The sequence below is a fragment of the Lipophrys pholis genome, assembly GCF_963383615.2.
Source record: "Lipophrys pholis genome assembly, chromosome: 6".
Lineage (NCBI taxonomy): Eukaryota > Metazoa > Chordata > Actinopteri > Blenniiformes > Blenniidae > Lipophrys > Lipophrys pholis.
In genome coordinates, this window is record NC_137629.1 from 9,406,076 (window position 1) to 9,427,072 (window position 20,997).

Below are 20,997 nucleotides of genomic sequence, written 5' to 3' on the forward strand. Positions count from 1 at the left end.
GAGGAGGTCAGCTTTATGGTACAAATATGGACTGCCAACACTGGACCAGTCCCACTTAATTGTTTCAAACAGCCTGGAGAGATAGTTTGTTAGTCTATAAAAAAAGCTCATAACAAAATGTAAACTACCTACTATTCCTCCTTCATAGAAGACACACAGAACAACCCGAGGTTTCTCTTAAGCACTATAGCCAGGCTGACAAAAAGACACAGCTCTATGGAACCTCATATACCTTTAACTTTGAGCAGTAATGATTTTTTGAACTTCTTTAATGACACATTTTTAACTTTTGGGGATAAAATTTAAGACACACTGCCCAAAGCTGTCACAGACATATCAACTACATCCTCAGGTTTCTCAATAGAGCCTGATTTACAGTTCTCCAGCTCTATAGAGCTCTCCAAAATCTTCATCATTTTTTTAAGTTCCCATTAAAATATTTATTTAAAAAATCTAATAAACAGATAAAACTACTTTATTGGTCTCTGCTGTGGTCTCCTCCAAATCTGTGTTCTCCTTCCCTCTCCAACACGATGCTACACAACCTGACCGTCACAGGAAGGGAGGCTGTTTTGTTGTCCAGTGATGTGGACTTGGTAGTTCCCTGGCCCCCATGACCGTGCCATGCCACAATCCTCTGGCCACTTGTTCTCCACCTCTGCAGTCACACATCTCTCTGCGGCTCACATACAATTTACAACTGTGACAACGTGCTGCCGATCACTTGTTTCGTTTATTAGTGAGGCCACTGCTGTGACCACCAAATAATATGATTTTCCTGACCTCTACCTCCCCATGACCATTTCACTCTCTGAAAAAATTTGTTTTCCTTGAATTTTCTGCCACGATATAGCGTAAAATGTCATTGATCAGCAGGGTTGTTGAGATGCCAACTGTTCATGATAGAATGTGGGCAGGATATAAACTGCGCAACTTTCCAGATGGACTGTGATCTATAGAGGGAAAAGTGCTTGCAGGTGTACTTATGCACGGTTTTATAAATCTGATTATTTTTTGCTGCACACCATTTTCAGCTTTTGGTTGCACCTACACTTTTAGTATGGATGCACAATGTTTTATAAATGAGGCCCATGGGCTCTGTTCTGGTCCTGTTAGATCTCAGTGCTGCATTTGATACTATTGATCATAACATCCTACAACAGAGGCTGGGACCCTGTCCACACGAGCCAAATGCTCTTTTTTCTGCCCGGCATTCTCCCCAAATAAATTTCGTCCCCACATCACTATGAACATGGCTCAACACGATGTAGTACATATGTCAGGCCTACAGGGGGCGCTGTAAAATGCAATAGAAGACAGAGAATACTCCTGCTCCTCCTCTTTCTCGAGAATTCCGACATATCCCATATCACATAAACCTACTATCATTAGATTCTGCAGCTCGACCTGGAGTACATGGTCTGTTGTTGTTGTTTCCTGGATCGCAGCGAGGGTTACATCGCTTTCCGTAAATGTGCATCTTTTTTCGCCCACCTCAAAGCTCAGCCGGCATTGTGGAATTTCCCCATGCTGGAACCCGTGTTTTAGAAAATCAGTTTTCGGGCTACTAAAAAACCGTGCCGTTTGGATGACCCACAACATCCGATTCATTCACATGGAACGATGCTCTCGTGTGGTCAGGCCATAGATCGGGTCAGCAACCCGACCCAAATAAACGGTAATACCATCAAAATATGTTTATGCCAACAAACTAACAATGGGCTCTGAACTATATTCGCTTAATTTTCTACAGGTAGTCTTCAATAAAAGAGAGGGTTTCTCACGCTCTCTAATAGTGTGTGTGTGTGTGTGTGTGTGTGTGTGTGTGTGTGTGTGTGTGTGTGTGTGTGTGTGTGTGTGTGTGTGTGTGTGTGTGTGTGTGTGTGTGTGTGTGTGTGTGTGTGTGTGTGTGTGTGTGTGTGCGCGCAGCCTGGGCCAATGAGGAAAGCCCCCTGTGGAGGCGGGGCTTAGTAGTGATCTCAGCAGTTACTGATTAACATCAGAGCGACTGACAGAAAATAACAAATCAACGTCATTTCATGTCCGTGACTTGGGGCGCTTTTTGAATCTTCCCTGGCCAGACCTGTTCAGTGATTGGCTTAAAGTCCGTTCTGGTTTGTTCTCGTGTGTTTCTATGAGATGTTGAGATGAAGACAACAAGCGGTGAGTCTCAGATTATTAACTCTGTCACATCTCTTCTAATTTACCAGTTTGAAAGAAGAAATTTTTGTTGAAAAGTTGCAGGACAGGTTCAACTTGCTCTGGTATAGTTTTCTTTTGAGTTTTTTTTCAAGAGAGAGGAATTGATGTGCTGTTTGAAAATATACTTATATTATTACTATATATTATATGTTATAATGAAGAGCCCCCACCTAAGAAATTTATCACCAGCCACCACTGCACTTAAGAATGAATAATCAGGATGTAGACACAAACTGATGACATTGAAGCAGGGCCGGAGTGGGACTCATTTTCAGCCCTGAAATTTCATACCTCAGACCAGCCCACTTTAGGTCATGGCCTATTAAAATCATGTAATTATAATCTTACATGTGAAATCTATAGTGCTGTTCTGTAAAGCCTTGTAATTCAGTTTATTCTTTGAAAATATTTCCATTTCATTGAAAGTAAGAGTTGCTTCATAATGAAAATTTAGTTCAACACAAATACACCAACATCATACATCTTTTTTTTTAATACATTTTCAGAATCTATATTTCAAATAAGTGTTAACAGATATGCAGATGCAAGTGCGTGTGCGTGTGCGTGTGTAGCCTCATCCTCACCTGAAGAGTATGTCGTGACGTTCTGGTCGATCAAGCCTTTGCTGCAAGAGGGTGGGTCATACTTCAGGAGTCTGGGAGGCTTGGCATACGTGTGTTCTGGACCCCAACGACTGTCAAACCACTGTTTCACACGGTCATTATACTGGTCCACAAATACTTTCCACACTTTTGACCACAGGAATATTCTGGGGACGTTGTTGTCATACGTCTTCCTTCCGTTGAGAAAGTGCAGCGAGCATACTCGAGGGGCTGAGCCCAAGTGGGCATTACACACTAACTTCCTCCAGACTTTGGGATAATTTTTCAGAAATGAATAAAAACTCAATAAAAGATAATCCTTTGAGTTTGTAAAACAGTGTGGAACACGACAATTAACAGGCATTTCTCAGGAAACTGATAAAAGCAAGTACTGTTCCAGATTGTGGATTTGTTTACACAGCAGTGTCTTGCAAGATGGCAGGGACGTATACCACAGGGTATCCCACAATGCACCGTGGCGGGAGTCCGCTACGTCTTCGTGAATAGGGTCTATCTCCTTGCACTGGTCTCAGGTTCCGAGACCCACACCCTCCTCTGGGTGTGGCGGAGTTGGTGGATCCCCCTGGTGGTGAGGTGCAGGGGTGCAGCTTCCAGGGGGGGTCTGAGGGGGCCCTCTGGTGGGGTCACGTGACCAATTGCGAATTTTTCCAGGGTTGACCACATGTTTCCTTTGTTGTCAAAGAAATGTGGGGTCCCCCCCGCTCTTTTCATGAGGGTGAGTGAAAAATGGGATCATGGGCCCAACACATAAATCGGAGCTGCTGTGAATTAGACAAACTTTTGGGGACGAAGGTGAGTTTTACATGTCTTTAATTCAAATGGTTTTGTTAGAAAACACCAATATCTAATGTGGTCTACATCATTTGATCTCAAAGCGTCCACAACAGCAAATAAGATGGGGATAGGGGCGACATTGGTGAAAAAATATAATGTGATTGAACAAGATTCATCTTTCGGAAGAGAGAACAAGTGAGCTGTTGTAACGATGTGTGAACAATCAAGCATTAGTTGCTTTATATGAAAAGTTTCTCAACAGTACATTTCATTAAAAACAGACTCTTTGACCCAGAAGAAACTTGAGGCATTTATGCTCATGAGCACTGAGGAAGAAATCCTCATGTCTGTGGACAATGACATTGTCATAAGCAAAGTGGCAGAGACCAGTGCACTGCTGAAGGTTTTTTAATGTTTTAGGGTCGGTCATGTTTCTTTGAAAAAACAGACGATAGTCTTATATCATGAACACCAAGAAAATAATAAATGCTCATTCATGATTACATCAAAATATATCAAATGTTTTCCATGTGAATTTTAACTGACAGGCAGGTTAAAACTCAACAGACACCAGGCCAAACCTGCTGGTGCTTCATCTTTCTGAGAGCCTGGAGAGACGTCCTCTGGTTGCTGCCTGTCTGTGTGGCAGCGGGTGACATCATGGAGGTGGAGGAAGAAGGTCCAGGGAGGAGGTGGGGGGGGGGGGGGGGGGGGGAGGTCCAGGGATGATGAGGAAGCTGCAGACCTCAGAGAGGAGAACTACATCTAGTCAGGAAGCTCTCCACCTGTAGTCATGTTCTCTACTCATGTGTAAATATATGGAGATAGATGGATAAAGACCGAGAGATCAACAGAGATGTAAACATGTTATTCATCTTTTGCAACACTGCTCTCCTTGCTTTGACCAATTTAACCATATGACTGTAAATAATTATATTTGATTGTAAAATATAGAACTTAACATTTCTCTGTTTTATTTGATAAACAATGTAATGTTGCTTTAAAGAAGAAATTCCATCCATCCAACCCATTTTCTCCCGCTTTTCCATTTCCGGGTTACGGGGGTGTCAGTCTGAGAACTGTCACCCAGATCACATTGCACCGATTAAGAACCTTCCTGCAGGTGGTGAGCCCACGGGAAGGTGGTGACCGGGTTGGGACATGAACCCACTACCTTGAGATTGCGAGTCTCATGCTCTAATTATGAGGTCTCTGAGGAGGACATACAAACAAAAAGAATGACACACTACCAATTTAATAACTTCTTAACACATGTATGAATAAAATATATACATGCAATCATTCAAGCATTAAAAAAAAAAACCATCCTCATCTGGAGGAGTTCCTCTTCTCCACTGGATCAGGCTTCAGGTTCCTCAGTAGTCCTGGATTAAAATAGTGCATGGTGTTAGTTTGAATCCACAGCATCCTCCAGTAGAACCAGTAGAACCTCCAGTATAATGGGTAGAACACTTTAGTGCAATTGAGACAAAACAATATGGCCAGTAGTACCTTCATCTCTCATTTTAAACATCAAAGTCAAGTGAAATAGTTTTAAACATGATCTTTCCCCTCAGCAGCAAATATAAATTGACATGAACACCGTTATATTTACACAAAAACATTTATTTCTCATGTTTAACCACAGTAGAGATTCACAACCAGCCTCATCTCAGTCTGGATCCACAATCTCATGAAAACCTCGGAACAAATGTTTAAGTAAACGTGATCTTGAATTATCAACCTCATAACAACATTTTAAACAACTATATTCTCGCCTAAAACACTCTTAAAGCTACACTCTGTTAAACAATGACCCTAATATTAAGAGTTTTTACTCACCGTTGTGTGTTTTCTCCTACTGGATCTCCTCCACCATCTCTTGCCAAATGCATTATGGGTAAATTGTCTTCCCAAGTCTGCACAGGTCAGTGTCGATGCCTCCTTGATAAAGTGGGTGGAGCGAGGATACATCCGGGTATTCCATGTGTACTCGGTGAGAAACGGCCTCAGAATTGGAACAGTACTTGGTCTCCCACTGATGTAATTTCACGGGTACATGAGAGCACAAGTATGAACAAGTATAGGTATTAGAAAACGGCCAGACAGGCAGTGCATGTTTACTGACACTGCACGCTCACCTGACTCGCCCCCTTCTCCACTCTAAGCCAATCACACTTCAAGTCGCTCTAACGGTATGTTCAGGTAACACAAAAGAATTGGACCCAACCATTGTCATCAATAAACCTTAACATTGCAACAAGCCCGCACCCTTTTTCAATCAATCAATCAATCAATCAATGCAATACTTTATTTGTCCACAGGAGGGGGGCAATTAAAGTTGCATACACTCACAGAAATGATTCATGGCGGAGTTCATTTTTATGCATTTACATCTATTTGATTTGATTTAAAAACTCATATTTTTTAAATGTATGCATTAAAATGAATTATAATCAGCATAATTTAATCAATTCTAAAATGTAGTAAATGTAATTACTTAATAAATAACATGATTTAAATAATCAAAGCTCTGAAAAAAAAAACAAGATTGTGTTATTTAAAATGTATGTAAATTGTTTTAATAGAAGTTATGAGAAGTGAAACAAGGAAACCGGAAACAGAAGGTGGCATACATGTTTTTGGGTGGCACCCAAAAACATGTATGCCAACAGCCATGAAACAAAAGAAGAAGAAAGAAAGGTGCAACGAGAGTATGGAGTGGTTAAAGCCAAAGGTGGAGGCGGAAAGGGTGGCTCTACTGACAGAGATAAAAAAGAAGAAAAAGGATGAGGCTGAGATAGAGAAGAGGATGCAGCATACCTTCTCAATCAGGAGGCAGGAGGTTCTCCAGGAGCCAGCGATTCCAGAGTTCCTCAACAGATGACCAGCGCTCTTTGATGTCAGTGAGATAAGTGTGAATCTGAAGTGGAGTAACTTGGTCTATCAATAGCCTTCTTTAAGAACTGTTAAAATCTGTATCTTGTCTGTGTTGTCTTTAATAGATCAACTTGGAGTTTACACGACTGACCACAGTACCTCTGACCTCCAAATTCCTTGGAGAACTGCACCGTCTGACCGACAGCCTGATCAAGGTTTTTAAAGCCAAAGTTGGAGCTGCAGGAAGAAAGATCACTGCCATAATGGCCCAGATGGATAATGTACGTATTTTTTCTTTATTATTTTTGTTTAATCTGATGAGAATACGGTTTGTCTGACTCAGCTGTATTTGATATCTCATTTGTTCAATTTGTAAAATGGTTTTCTGGCCCTTTCAAAATTGCTGTGTATAAATGGGTTTAGACCTATGTGCGCTTTACCTGAGTGGGGTAAAACAAGGTGATGGGGTGGTCAAGTAGTGAAATATCAGTGACTTGGTTAGCATTAGCACCTTTGTGTTAGTGTGTCTCTGACACTGACAAGTGTGAAATCGTATCGCTTCGCTGGGAAAACAGCAGTCTCTGCAGTCTCCCCGGAAATCCCTCCATCATAAAGAAACACAGAACCGTACCCTCAGTGGAGGTTTAACCCATCAACATGTGAGAGCAAGACTACTAATTTAAAGGACAATTGTCAGATTTTTAATTGCTGTTCTCACCTTGAAAAGTGCACAATTTTAGAGTAGGCTGTGTATAATCTCATGTTAACAAAAACACAAAATACATCCTTATGACTTTCTTTTTACCAGGCTTTTAGGAGGTGGTCAAAGTTCTTAAGGTCATTGTTACCTTGAACTTGTATTCATCCCATTCTCATGAACGCATATATACAGAGCCTTAAAGAAATATCTTCAAATGAACACTGAGTTGGCCTAAGGATGAGCTGCTTAGATGTTGGTGATCAAGGTTAGGGCCAGACAGCTCATTGTTCTGTTCTCTTTATATTCTAGGACAGTCATTCTCAAAGTGTGGTAAGCATATCACTAGTGGTACTCGGGGCTCCCTCTAGTGGTACGCCAAAGGATCACTGAAATAAATATAAATGCCCGGCATCAACAGTTATTCACGGTAGCAGGCAAGAATTGATGGTAAGAGGTGGAGGTTTTTAACTCTTTGGGCCCTAAAGCTCATTTTGACTGTTTTCTGTTTGTTTGTTTTTCATTTATTTAAGTACAATGTATATTTAACTTTTCTGTGCAATATATTTTAATTGAATCATTATTTAAGTACAGTCTTTTATTTTCCTATATTTAAGCGTAGTGTTACTAATCTAACTGTGTAAAATGTTACAATGGCTGACAATATTAAATATACTTCTTTTGGAGTAAAACCTCTGCCTTGTTTTTGATGAATGCTTAGGCTTACTAGGCTACTGTATAGTGTTGGTCATTATGGTGGTACTTGGCGAGCCAAGTATTTTCTGGGTGGTACTTGGTGTAAAAAGTTTGAGAACCACTGATCTAGGTCCAGGGAGGCTGAGCCAGAGATTGCAGAGATCATGAGCATCTACACAGTCCAAGCTGAGGGTCAGGGTCCTGATGGTTGTTATGGACACTTTGTTGATGTCGGTGTTGTGCTGGAAGGCGTGGAAGTGCTCTACAATATGTGTGTGAGTGTCAGCCATGCATGTGTCATGCTTTACGGACTCATTTATGCACTGAAGTTGACCTATCCCACAAGTCTGGAGCGTACATTTGAGATGTACCAAAAACTCTTAATGGACCTGGACTCTACCAAGCTCTACCAAGCTGTCACCCAAAGTACAGGCACTGAAACTGAAATTGCTCCAGTGATTTGGCTGGCAGATCTGTCTTTGTTATTTTGTTATATTCTCTGTTATTTATGTTAGATTTTTCTTAGTTTCTGAGTTCTGTGGGAGCTAATTAACTGTTTAAGAGACTATTTGTTCTAAAAGATGCCTTAGTTCCTGCCAAAGCCTGTCGTCACTAAAGTATAGATTTGTTTTTTCCAATAGTGAAGGGAAACAATGGCAAATATAAAACAAGGGTCTTGGACTGTGATAAAAGGCTTTATTGTTAAGTCTTTTGAATAGACAGGGTGGTCTGTTCTTATGCATTATTAAGATTGTTGGCACTGAAAAGAATTACCTAAATATGATACATTTTGATTAATTTGGTTTATTGCATAAGCATAAATAACATGTAATTCAAACAAATATAGGGTATTTATCTTGTATAGATAACCTGATTATTATGCAATTCAAACAATATACTTTAAATATTTTAAATAAATACTCTCATTACTTATTTAGAGTAATTATACATTATTAATGCTAAATACATAGTCCTGAGGATTATGCATTTCAGATAAATAGGCTTTATTACACTAATGAATATGCATCACATAAGGTCTACTTATTTTTGGGTTAAATATTTCTGTGAGTGTAGAGCAGGCAGTGCAAATAAATAAATAGTGCAACAACAGACTACAACTACATCTTTGGGAAAATAAATACCAGTAATAGTAAAAATCTGATAATAAAACTGTGAGTCAGATATAAAAACAACAAAGAATGAATGTCAAAGGTTAAAATATGTATCAGGAGGTTCAGGAGGCAGGGATCAGAGTTTTTGGCAAAACCGGCTGTAATTTTTATGTTCAGAGGATGGGGGGGGGGGTGTTGTCGCAGCTGCTGAAAGTAACTAAAAAAGTAACTTGCAATCTAACCTAGTTACTTTTAAAAACAAGTAATCGGTGGCGTAACTAAGTTACTTTTTAAACGAGTAACTAGTAATCAGGAATCGGATTAGTTTTTTAAAGTAACTGTGGCAACACTGCCTGTGATTGTTCATGTAACTGTCCTCTCAACTGTTCCTTGGTTGCTTTAAGCTGCCGCAGCTCCTCCATGATCGTCTGCAGATCCTCCATGTTCCCACTGGGCAGAGTGGAATGTGTAGACAAATGTAGTGATTGAGAAATTACTATAACTTTTTATAAGTTGTATTTCTCACCCCAGTTCGCAACACAGACAGGTTAGTGTCCAGAATGACCAGGACAGGAGGCAGACAGCTCACAAAACTATAAAAGTTTATTACAATAAAAGAAGATAAAATCCAAACAGTAAAAGGGAAACAATAGGGGCTAGGGCTACACAGTAGCCGACCAACGGGTGCAAAACGTGCAAAAGTGCAAATGTACGTTCAGTTAAAATAGACTGTAATAGGGAGACCATGGAATAAAACAGAAATGGGACCCAACACACTTCAATCAGATAAAAGACCACCTCACACATTTAAAAATCACCAATGATAAAATAACACACCTAAGGTCACTAAATATAAAGTCCATAACTCCCGGGCAGCTATTACTCAGATTGCACAATGCCCATTATATATTGCAACAAGCCCGTTAAAATAAAACCCCGGAAGAAATCAAAACAAGAAAGTAGATAAATAAAAAGGCTCATTAAAATGAATTCATGAGGTGGGAAAAAACATTGACAGTCATTGCACTTTTAAACAGTCCTATAAAACAAACAGACCCCTGAATGAACTGCATACAAACTCAATGACCAAACACCTATGATAATGGGAAAAAACACTCACTACCTTATACCTCTAAACCCAGTTTCTAGCTACCCTCTTTTTCTACAATGAATCAACAACACCTTAAATTCACAGTAATTACAATCGTGGGCCGACACGCCAGCACACACTCACACAAAATAAAAATAAAAAGTTGCATGCCTGTGTGTCCTCACACGTGCAGCGTACTTTTCCACCAGAAATGTCAAGTTACCTCATCCATAAGTTAGTGTTGGGGTCCTGACATGCCTGTGTGTCCTCACACGTGCAGCGTACTTTTCCACCAGAAATGTCAAGTTACCTCATCCATAAGTTAGTGTTGGGGTCCTGAAGAAAACCGTAAATCCACAGGATGGCAAAGGACCTTTTTCACGACAACCGGAAGTAGCGTCTCGTGGTGCTCGATCACTTCCTGTTTGTGCCGGTCTCATTGAAAATGGACCTTGTCTTTTCACCGATGCTCCTGAACTTGCCAGCTTTTTCGGACAACTCCTGTATGACCGAGAGCTTACTATTTCTCTTCTGCTGCGGTTGCAGCATAGACTGTCTTTTCTTCTGCTGCTGTTGCAGTTCATCTTCAAACATGATTCTATCACTTGATTAAAGCTAATTATGTTTTAACAAGTATTAATGTGTATATATATGTGCTAAAAACACTTTTCTGTTTTAGATCTCACTGGGTGTTGCCAAGGCTGACTTGTTGGCTTATTCCTGTAGTTGTGCAGCTGATAAAGGCTTTTGCAACCATGTCGTTGCACTCCTTTATCAGACTGCACACTACTCCCAGCTCCATCTGCCAACTGTCCCTCCTGCACTGGCCTGCACAAGTGATCTGCAAAGATGGCACAGACCAAGATCACAGGTAAAAAGTGAAACCTTTTTTCCCCCTTTTGTAATATCATTTAGTATGTGACAATCTCCTCAGTAGTTTTAGCAATTTAAGTAAAAATCTTAACTCTCACCTATATATCACTCCATGTCCTACCAAATTCCTCACCTGTCCCTTTTATTTATTTGACATATTTATTTCTTGTAAGGGGATCCATCCTGAACCTGCCAGTAAGGTGGTGGTGCGAAAGCTCAGAACTGTGGGAAAAAGATATCTGCAGTCCACGCTGTACAGAGCTTACTCAGGTATCATTTATTGGTTATTAATGTTTTTATGCTTGTAATGTTTCCTTTGTCATAACTTACTGTGATTATGTCACTCATGTGTATGTAGGACCACTTCCTGATCCCAACATCTTGGCATCAGGAGAAACACTTCGCCAACTGGAGTCCCAACCACTCATGGCTCTTGTTTTAGATGGCCTCTCAACTTTGGAGTTGGTCCCATCCAAATTTGGGCCTGTGCTCACCGATGTCCTACCAGTGCCCATCTGATAAGTCCTGCGGTGGCATCATGCTGCACCCCATGGCTCCAGACTTCCGTGCTCTTCCTTTGATGCTGCACAGTCTTACCAACTCGTGTTTTGTGCCCACACTTGGTCAACATATGCATCTTCAGTCTCTGCAAGTGTCCCTGGAAATGTCTTATGACATAGAGGCTGGAACCAGGGAGCAGTCCAGATGTCCTGCATGGGTACAGCTCCGACAACCGAGGCTTACTGCTAGCCATTTCCGTGATGCTTGCAGAGGAAGTGCAGAGGAGGAGTCTACTGCCACAGTACTGGCAGCTCGGATGATCAGGGGCTCCACCAAACAAACTGCTGCCATGAAGCGCGGCCTGCAGATGGAGTCGGAGGTGCTGGCAAACTATGCTGAGCTAATGATGGTAAACGTCCTTCCAGTGGGATTCATCATTCGCCCCGAAACATCATATCTTGGGGCAAGTCCTGATGGCAGGGTGTATTACCCCTCAGAATCACCCCCATTTGGACTGGTTGAGGTAAAAAGCAGCACCAAAAATGACGTGTCCCAAGTTGCTTGCCTCAAGGTTCAGGATGGCCACACATGTCTGAGGCGTTCACACGCATATTACTGGCGGGTACAGGGTCATCTTGCAATCACTGGATTAGAATGGTGCGATTTTGTCACTGACACACTCACAACCATAACTGTAGAGAGAGTGTGGCGTGATGAATGGTTCATTGACCAGATGAAATCAAAACTGGACATGTTTTACTTCAACACCTTCATCAATGTTTTTCTTTCATTGCAGTAATGATCATAACAAAATGTATAAATGACCCCTTTGTCCCTTTGTGTTTTCAACATTAAATCTCAAGTTCTGTGAATCACTGTAAATAGTGTAAATAGTGCTGATTCTATTAAAATGAGCCTGCTTGATTTTGGGAAAATGTGATTTTCTTTCAATTGCTGTTTTGTAACTGGTTTTAAAAATGTTTTTACTAGAACTTGTAAATTTAACTTGTTTCCTTGCAATTCAACTCAATCAATCCACAAATTAAATGATTAAAAAAACAGTACAGTATTTTGCTCAAGTGTTTTAATTTAAGAATACATTTAAAAGAATAACAACTCTTAAAACACTTGCATAACTAATAACACTAGAACTATTTACATAATGATTAATTTAGTCTTCCAAACAAAATGGGCCATGATAATTTGCCAAAACACAACAGTTGTGCCAGATCTGATTGACAGTTCCTATTAAAGCGAGCGGCACAGGAGAGTCCCAGAAGTGGTAGCACTTGACTGGCAATTGCTCACTCCACAATGATCCGCAAACGAGCAATGGATTGGGTCTCCTCGGTCTCTTTCTTGCTGAACTGACCAGGGTGACGAAAAGGTGGAATGGTGAGTTTGGCTCCAACTTCATCAAGGAGGTCTTGAATGAGGAGGCCCTTATCTGCCATGACTTCATCTCCTGGCTCCAGCAGAGGAAGGATTCCACTGACGGTGTACAAAGTTGAAATAAATGTCACCAACCCACAAGGAGCAACTCCGATCAGCCCTTTCAGAGTGGTGCGGTTCTTGTAGGCGGAGAACGTTTCAGACTGCAATGTCAGGGATGATGCAGCCTCCAGAGCAACTTCTGTGCAGTCCAAGATCACGCGTACGTTTGGAGAGGACTTCTGGAATCTCTCAGGCATACTGGCTTTTACCTTCTCACGACTGATCCACATGATGATTGATGAGAAGACTATAAAAAGGTAGTTGGCCCAGGTGATGGTCACTCGGCTGACAGTAGCAACGCTTACTTGAAACATGTCAGCAATAAGCTGCTCCTTCATGCCCACAGCCACCCTGAACGAGTACATTAAAAACTCATCAGAGGCATTCTGCGGGCAGGGCTGGGTTCAGCAAACGGCTCATCTCCAATTTTCTGTGCTCTGGTCCAGTATATGAGGCGGGATGCAGATGGTGCAATGGACTCCCAGAAGATCCGGAACACACTCTCCGATGGGAATTACTCCTTGATGTATTCAAGAGCATCATCAAGTGCACCTGTGAAACCAAAAAATAAAATTATATCATACAATAAAATACATTAGTATATAAATAAGGTCTAACTATAAAATTATTAACTCACGCAGACAATGTTATAAATGGCCATGTATTAGTATTCATTTTTATCTAGTATTTTCATTACTTTATTTTTCAAAAGTACACTTAAATGAAAAGATTCTTGTTGATTTTCATTTGTATTAATTATTGAGCTCCTGTGACATTATTTCCTTGTGGATCAATACATTGTGTGAGTAGAGGTGCAAGTATGTATGAAGCCGTCATTGACTTGATCTCTCCACTAGATGGTATAGATAGACTATACACTGGTGCTGCAACACGTCCTGCAATTGTAGTTATATTTGATCTTATATGACAAATTTATACAATTTACCATCTGAGATATTTACCTGTGGGTGGATGAGCCACATAATCGTGGTCTGCAGTAGCAGCTTCAGCCGGGTTAGCTTGCTGTGAGACCACAAGTTGCCGTTTCTGAGCCCTCTCCAAGGCAGGCTCCCTCCTCGGTGATGCAATGAAGTCATTCCATGGAAAGAGAGATGGAACAGCTCCAGGTTTAAGGCGACAGGTGGCGGATCCGCCGACAAAATCCTCCTGGGTGAAATGCCGGCTGCATACAAACGTACTCCCTGTCTTTATGCAGAATTCCGCACCCTCATCCATTCTAACGGCTCGGATCCACTGCCTCATTTGGTCTGGGTCCGTGGGAAAAGCGTGGTAAGAGAGGTACGGTTGTTTTCTTGCACTACAAGAGCAACCAGGAACACAACAAAAACAACCGCGTCGAGACTGAGCCATTATTGTCACTGTCTAAGGCTAAAGCGAGAGCCACCGGAAGTAAATGAGCACCACATCCGGTTTAAAACGCGGAAGTGTGAAAAAGGTCTATTGTGGGAAAAGATTGATCGAATCACCGTACACATCCCCTTGCAGCATTCAGGCGCAGTCCTCCCTTGGCATGTGTCCTCCTCGTGGTACCACCGGAAACTTCCGAGCATGTCCTTTTTGTCCACGGAATTCGCCAATTCTCCAGTGAACCACCTTGAAAGTCCAGAAAGCAGCACTCTTCCGCCACTTACTCTGCTTTTCAGTGGTGATAGAGTCAATCTACAATAGACGATTTTTCGCTGTTGAATCCTGCACGTTCTTTTCTCCCGGCACTGTCTCTCAGTCCGCAGGTGCACGGCCTTAACCCCGCCCACTTTTCCTTCTTCTTCTTCTTCTTCTTCTTCTTGCTTAATGGCAGACGGCACTCAACGTTAGGGTGCATTACCGCCACCTACTATGCTGGAGTGTGGGCCAGAGTCTACCAAATAATCCTGTTTCTTTTAAAAACATCAAGAGATCCTTAAATTCACCCTCTACATCATTTAAAACACTGCTTAACTGGAAAGACTCGATCCCCCACCTTCTCAATCCTCGTTTCAGCTTCTCTCTATTATGATTATACTTATTACAATGGATGATAGCATGCGCTACAGTTTCCACATGTAATCCACACTCATATAAACTTAACGGATGCTTCCCTATTAAACACAAAGTACTATTAGGCCCAGAATGTCCCAATCTTAACTTTGCAAAAACAATTTGTCTCCTATTCATTTGCCACACTTTCAATTTTCCTACCTTCTTTTGCACCATTTAGAATAAATTAGAGTTTTGAGGAGGGCCTTCATCTCAGACTTACTGAAGGTCATCTCTAAGACTCCATCCTGCTTCAGTGACTGTTGAGCAAAATGATCTGCAATCTCATTTCCCTCTACCTCTTTACTAGCAGGAACCCACATGAATCTATTACAAATGTGCCGTTGACCAAGCCCAGGCCCGGAGTTGCTTGACAATCATCTCAAGGCTGCGACCATCCCTTTTGCTGGTGCACTTTTTCCTACCACACTTTTTCTTTCCACTCAACTTTCTATTAACATGCTTGGATACAGCACTCTGTGAACAAGCAGCTTCTTTAGCAATGACCTTTTGTGGCTTACTTTCCTTGTGGAGGGTATCAATGACTGTCTTCTGGACATCTGTCAAGTCAGCAGTCTTTCCCATGATTGTGTAGCCTCCTGACCCAGACTGAGAGAACATTTAAAGGCTCAGGAAACCTTTGCAGGTGTTTTGAGTTAATTAGCTGATTAGGGTGTGACACCATGACTTTCCAAAACGGAACTTCAAAAACAGACATACATTATATTGCCTGGAAGGATAGTTTCAAAACTTATAAGAAAGCTCTGAGTAGAAGTAGAACTAATTACTACTCATCCTTAATAGAGGAAAACAAAAACAACACTCGGTTTCTTTTCAGTACTGTAGCCAAACTGACCAAGAACCAAAATAGCGTTGAGCCCACCATTCCTATCAATATATGTAGTGAGGACTTCATGAAGTTCTTTCAAAATAAAATTACAACGCTTAGGGATAACATCCATCAAACCCTACCGTCCGTTAGCCCCATAACAGAGGAACTGGTTAAACCTAACAGTCATCTGGAATGCTTTCAGCAAATACAACTAGTCGAACTAAATTCCCTTATTTCTTCTGCTAAACCAATTACTAGCCTGTTGGACCCAATTCCTACTAGAATTCTGAAAGAGGCACTGCCACTAATTAATAATTCTATACTCGCAATTATTAACCAGTCTCTAACAATAGGCTATGTGCCACAATCCTTTAAACTAGCAGTTATTAAGCCTCTCATTAAGAAGCCAAACTTAGACACAAGCCTTCTCTCAAACTACAGGCCCATCTCCAACCTTCCTTTCCTGTCAAAGGTTCTGGAGCAAGTAGTCGCTAAACAACTCAATGATTATCTGCACGAGAATAATCTGTTAGAGGACTTTCAGTCCGGCTTCAGAATGAACCACAGTACAGAGACTGCACTGCTAAAAGTTACTAATGACCTTCTAATGGCCTCAGATAGAGGTCTTCTATCTGTTTTAGTTCTTCTGGACCTTAGTGCCGCATTTGATACTGTCGATCATAATATACTTTTAAGGAGATTAGAAGATGCCGTTGGCATTAAAAACTTAGCCTTAAACTGGTTTAAATCATATTTATCTGACCGGTTTCAATTTGTTCATGTAAATAACAAATCTTCAATGCATGAACGGGTCCGGTGTGGAGTACCACAAGGCTCCGTCCTTGGACCGATTTTGTTTAATCTCTATATGTTACCACTCGGAAATATTATTAGGAAACACAACATTAACTTTCATTGTTATGCAGATGATACTCAGCTATATTTATCAATTAAAGCCAATCAGGCCGACCAACTTGTTAAATTAGAGTCCTGCCTCAGGGACGTTAAGTCCTGGATGTCTATCAACTTCTTAATGCTCAACACATCCAAGACTGAGGTTCTAATCGTAGGTCCTAAAATGCTCAGGTATAACTTTTCAGACAGTCTGATTAGGTTAGATAATATTACCTTAACCTCTAACAGTGATATTAGGAACCTGGGTGTTATTTTTGATCAGGATCTGTCCTTTATTTCCCATGTTAAACATGTCTCCAGGACAGCCTTCTTCCATCTAAGGAATATTGCAAAAATTAGAAACTTCTTGTCCTTCAAAGATGCAGAAAAAATTATTCATGCCTTTGTGACTTCAAGATTAGATTATTGTAACTCCCTAATGTCAGGATGTCCAAACTCCTCTGTTAGGACCTTACAGCTAGTGCAGAACACTGCTGCACGTTTACTAACCAGAACTGGAAGAAGAGAGCACATCTCCCCAGTCTTAGCATCCTTACACTGGCTTCCAATTAAATCTAGAATAGAATTCAAGATCCTTCTGATCACATATAAAACTCTTCATCAGAAGGCTCCGTCCTATATCGAGAAACTTCTAGAAGTTTATCACCCTCCACGAGCCCTTCGCTCTGAGGATGCAGGACTGTTGGTAATCCCTAAAGTCCATAAAAGTAAAACAGGAGGCAGGAGTTTCAGCCATATGGCTCCTTTACTCTGGAATCAACTACCAGCCTCGGTCCGAAGGGCCGACACCATTAGTTTATTTAAGAGTAGACTAAAAACCTTCCTCTTTGATAAAGCTTATCATTAGGAATGAAATAGGAATAAAATAGGACCACTAAGTTGAGCTGCTATAGGCCTAGACTGCTGAGGGGATTTTCTCTCTCCCGTTAAAGGGAGTAACTCTACATTTGGAGGTTCTGTTTCTTGGCTTTCTTTCTTTCTCTCTGTGTAACAACATTACTGTAGCCACCAGATACTGCCGCCGTCTTTTTTCTCCCTGACAGGAGGAGAGCAGGATCCAGGGGATCAGACCCAAGACTCACAGAGTGGAGTTACGACGGTCCTACTACCCGACCCCACCACAGCACTGGGACCCCACCGCAACGGCACGGCCCTTAAACTCCAGACTGAGATTGGTTCATCATCAGACCAACGCTCATCATAGACTTTTCTTAGTATTTGTACTTATCTGGCCTGTCTGCCACTCTCTCTCTCCCTCTTCTATTCTTCTCTCTCCCTGTCCTATCCCATGTACTTCTCCCCCCAACCGGTCAAGGCGGATGGCCGCCCTTCCAGAGTCTAGGGTCCGCCCCACGGTTTCTTCCTGAAGAGGGAGTTCTTATGAACTTCTCTCCATGCGAGGGAGTTTTTCCTGGCCACTGTTGCTTGTTACACCTGCTTGCTTTGGAAGGGTTTAGTTGGGTCCTGTTGTACTCTATCATTGTAAGAGCGCTTTGAGATGTTTGTTGATGTGATTTAGCGCTTTACAAATAAAATTGAATTGAATTGAATTGAATTGAACTTTTCCACAATATTCAAATTTTCTGAGACACTGAATTTTGGGTTTTCATTATCTGTAAGCCATAATCATCAACATTTCAAGAAATAAAGGCTTGATATATTTTACTCTGTGTAATGAGCCTATATCATATATGGGTTTGACTTTCTGAAATGAGTGACAAAAGATAATGAACATTTTCCATCCATTGTCCACCGCTTATCCAGGGCTGGGTCGCGGAGGCAGGAGTCTAAGCAGGGATGCCCAGACTTCCCTCGCCCCAGACACTTCCTCCAGCTCTTTCCCAAGGCATTCCCAGGCCAGCCGAGAGACATAGTCCCTCCAGTGTGTCCTAGGTCTGCCCCGAAGCCTCCTACCGGAGGGACATGCCCGGAACACCTCCCTTAGGAGGTGTCCGGGGGGTATCCTTAACAGATGGCCGAGCCACCTCAGCTGGCTCCTCTCGATGCGGAGGAGCAGCGGCTCTACTCCGAGCTCCTCCCTGGTGACTGAGCTCCTCACCCAATCTCTAAGGGTGCGCCCAGCCACCCTACGAAGGAAACTCATTTCAGCCACTTGTATCCAGAATCTCGTTCTTTCGGTCTTGACCCAAAGCTCATGACCATAGGTGAGGGTAGGAACAAAGATCGACTGGTAAATCGAGAGCCTCACCTTTTGGCTTCGCTCTTTCTTCACCATGACCGACCGATGCAGCGACCGCATAACTGCAGACGCTGCACTCGCTGTCAATCTCACGCTCCATCTTCCCTCCACTTGTGAACAAGACCCCGAGATACTTGAACTCCTCCACTTGGGACAAGGGCTCTCCACCAACCTGAAGCCACCTTTTTCCGGTCGAGAACCATGGCCTCAGATTTAGAGGTGCTGATCCTCATCCCAGTTGCTTTACACTCAGCTGCGAACCACACTAATTCACGCTGAAGGTCCAGGTTTGATGAAGCCAACAGGACCACATTATCTGCAAAAAGCAGAGATGAGATCCTGTGGTCCCCAAACCAGACCCCCTCCGGTCCCTGGCTGTGCCTAGAAATTCTGTCCATAAATGTTATGAACAGAACCGGTGACAGAGGACAGCCCTGCCGGAGGCCAACATGCACTGGGAACAGGTCTGACTTACTGCCGGCAATGCGAACCAAACTCCTGCTCTGAGCGTACAGGGACCGGACAGCCTTGAGCAAAGGGTCCTGGACTCCATACTCCCGGAGCACCCCCCACAGGATCTCCCAAGAGACACGGTCAAATGCCTTCTCCAGATCCACAAAACACATGTGGACAGGTTGGACGAACTCCCAAGAATCTTCGAGCACCCAGTGGAGAGTATAGAGCTGGTCCAGTGTTCCTCGACCTGGACGAAAACCGCATTGTTCCTCTTGGATCCAAGGTTCGACTAACGGCCGGATCCTCCTCTCCAGTACCCTGGAATAGACTTTCCTGGGGAGGCTGACGAGTGTGATCCCCCTGTAGTTGGAACACACCCTCCGATCCCCCTTCCTAAAAAGAGGGGCCGCCACCCCAGCGGCACTGTCCCTGACCGCCATGCGATGTTGCATGACATGTCAGCCACGACAGTCCCGGCACATCTGGAGACTTAAGGAACTCATGGACACAGGAGCTCATCCCCTCCCGGTGCCTTGCCACTGAGGAGTATAGCAACTACCTCGGTGACTTCAGCTTGGGTAATGGACGTGTCTACCTATGAGAACCCAGCCTCTGCTTCCTCAGCGGAAGAAGTGATGGTAGGATTGAGGAGATCCTTGAAGTATTCCTTCCACCGCCCAACGACATTTCTAGTTGAGGTCAACAGCTCCCAACCTCCATTGTAAACAGTGCTGGTGAAAAACAGCTTCCCCCTTCTGAGGCGCTGGATGGTTTGCCAGAATTTCCTCGGGGCTGACCGATAGTCCTCCTCCATGGCCTCCCCGAACTCCTCCCAGACCCGAGTTTTTGCCTCCACAACGGCCCGGACTGCGGCCCGCCTGGCCAGGTACCCACCTGTCAGCTGCCCCGGGAGTCCTATGAGTGAACAAGCCGAGTCTGTCCGGCTTCCTCCCCGTCCAGCGCCTCCAACTCACCACCAGGTGGTGATCAGTTGACAACTCTGCCCCTCTCTTGACCCAAGTGTCCAAGACATGTGGCCAGAGATCAGATAACATGACCACAAAGTCTAACCCTAACCCTATCATAAACCTCCAGCCTAAGGCGTCTTGGTACCACATGCACTTATGGACATACCTGTGCTCGAACATGGTGTTTGTTATGGCCAAACTGTAATGAGCACAGAAGTCCAATAACGGGACCACTGCTCAGGTTCAGATTAGGGAGGCCGTTCCCCCCCAATCGCCCCCTTCCAAGTCTCACTGTCGTTACCCACGTGGGCGTTAAAGTCCCCCAGTATAACATTTTCATTATATTCAAATTTTTGGAGATCTACCTGTATATGTATTGATAACAGGAACGATTGACAGTACATTCACAATTTTCATGAATGTGTATATGTCTCCTGGAAGCAACTGGTCATTCTAGAAATAAATACTGGACGTAATGACAACATAAACTAGAGAATTCTAGTAAATGATAAATGGAATTCACTAATATAGCACTGTACAACTGTGTGAACAGTGCCAAAGTGCTTTACATCATTAATCACATTCACCCACATGCATGGAGGCCATGCAGGGCATGTCATTCCAATGGGAGCAATTTGGGGTTCAGT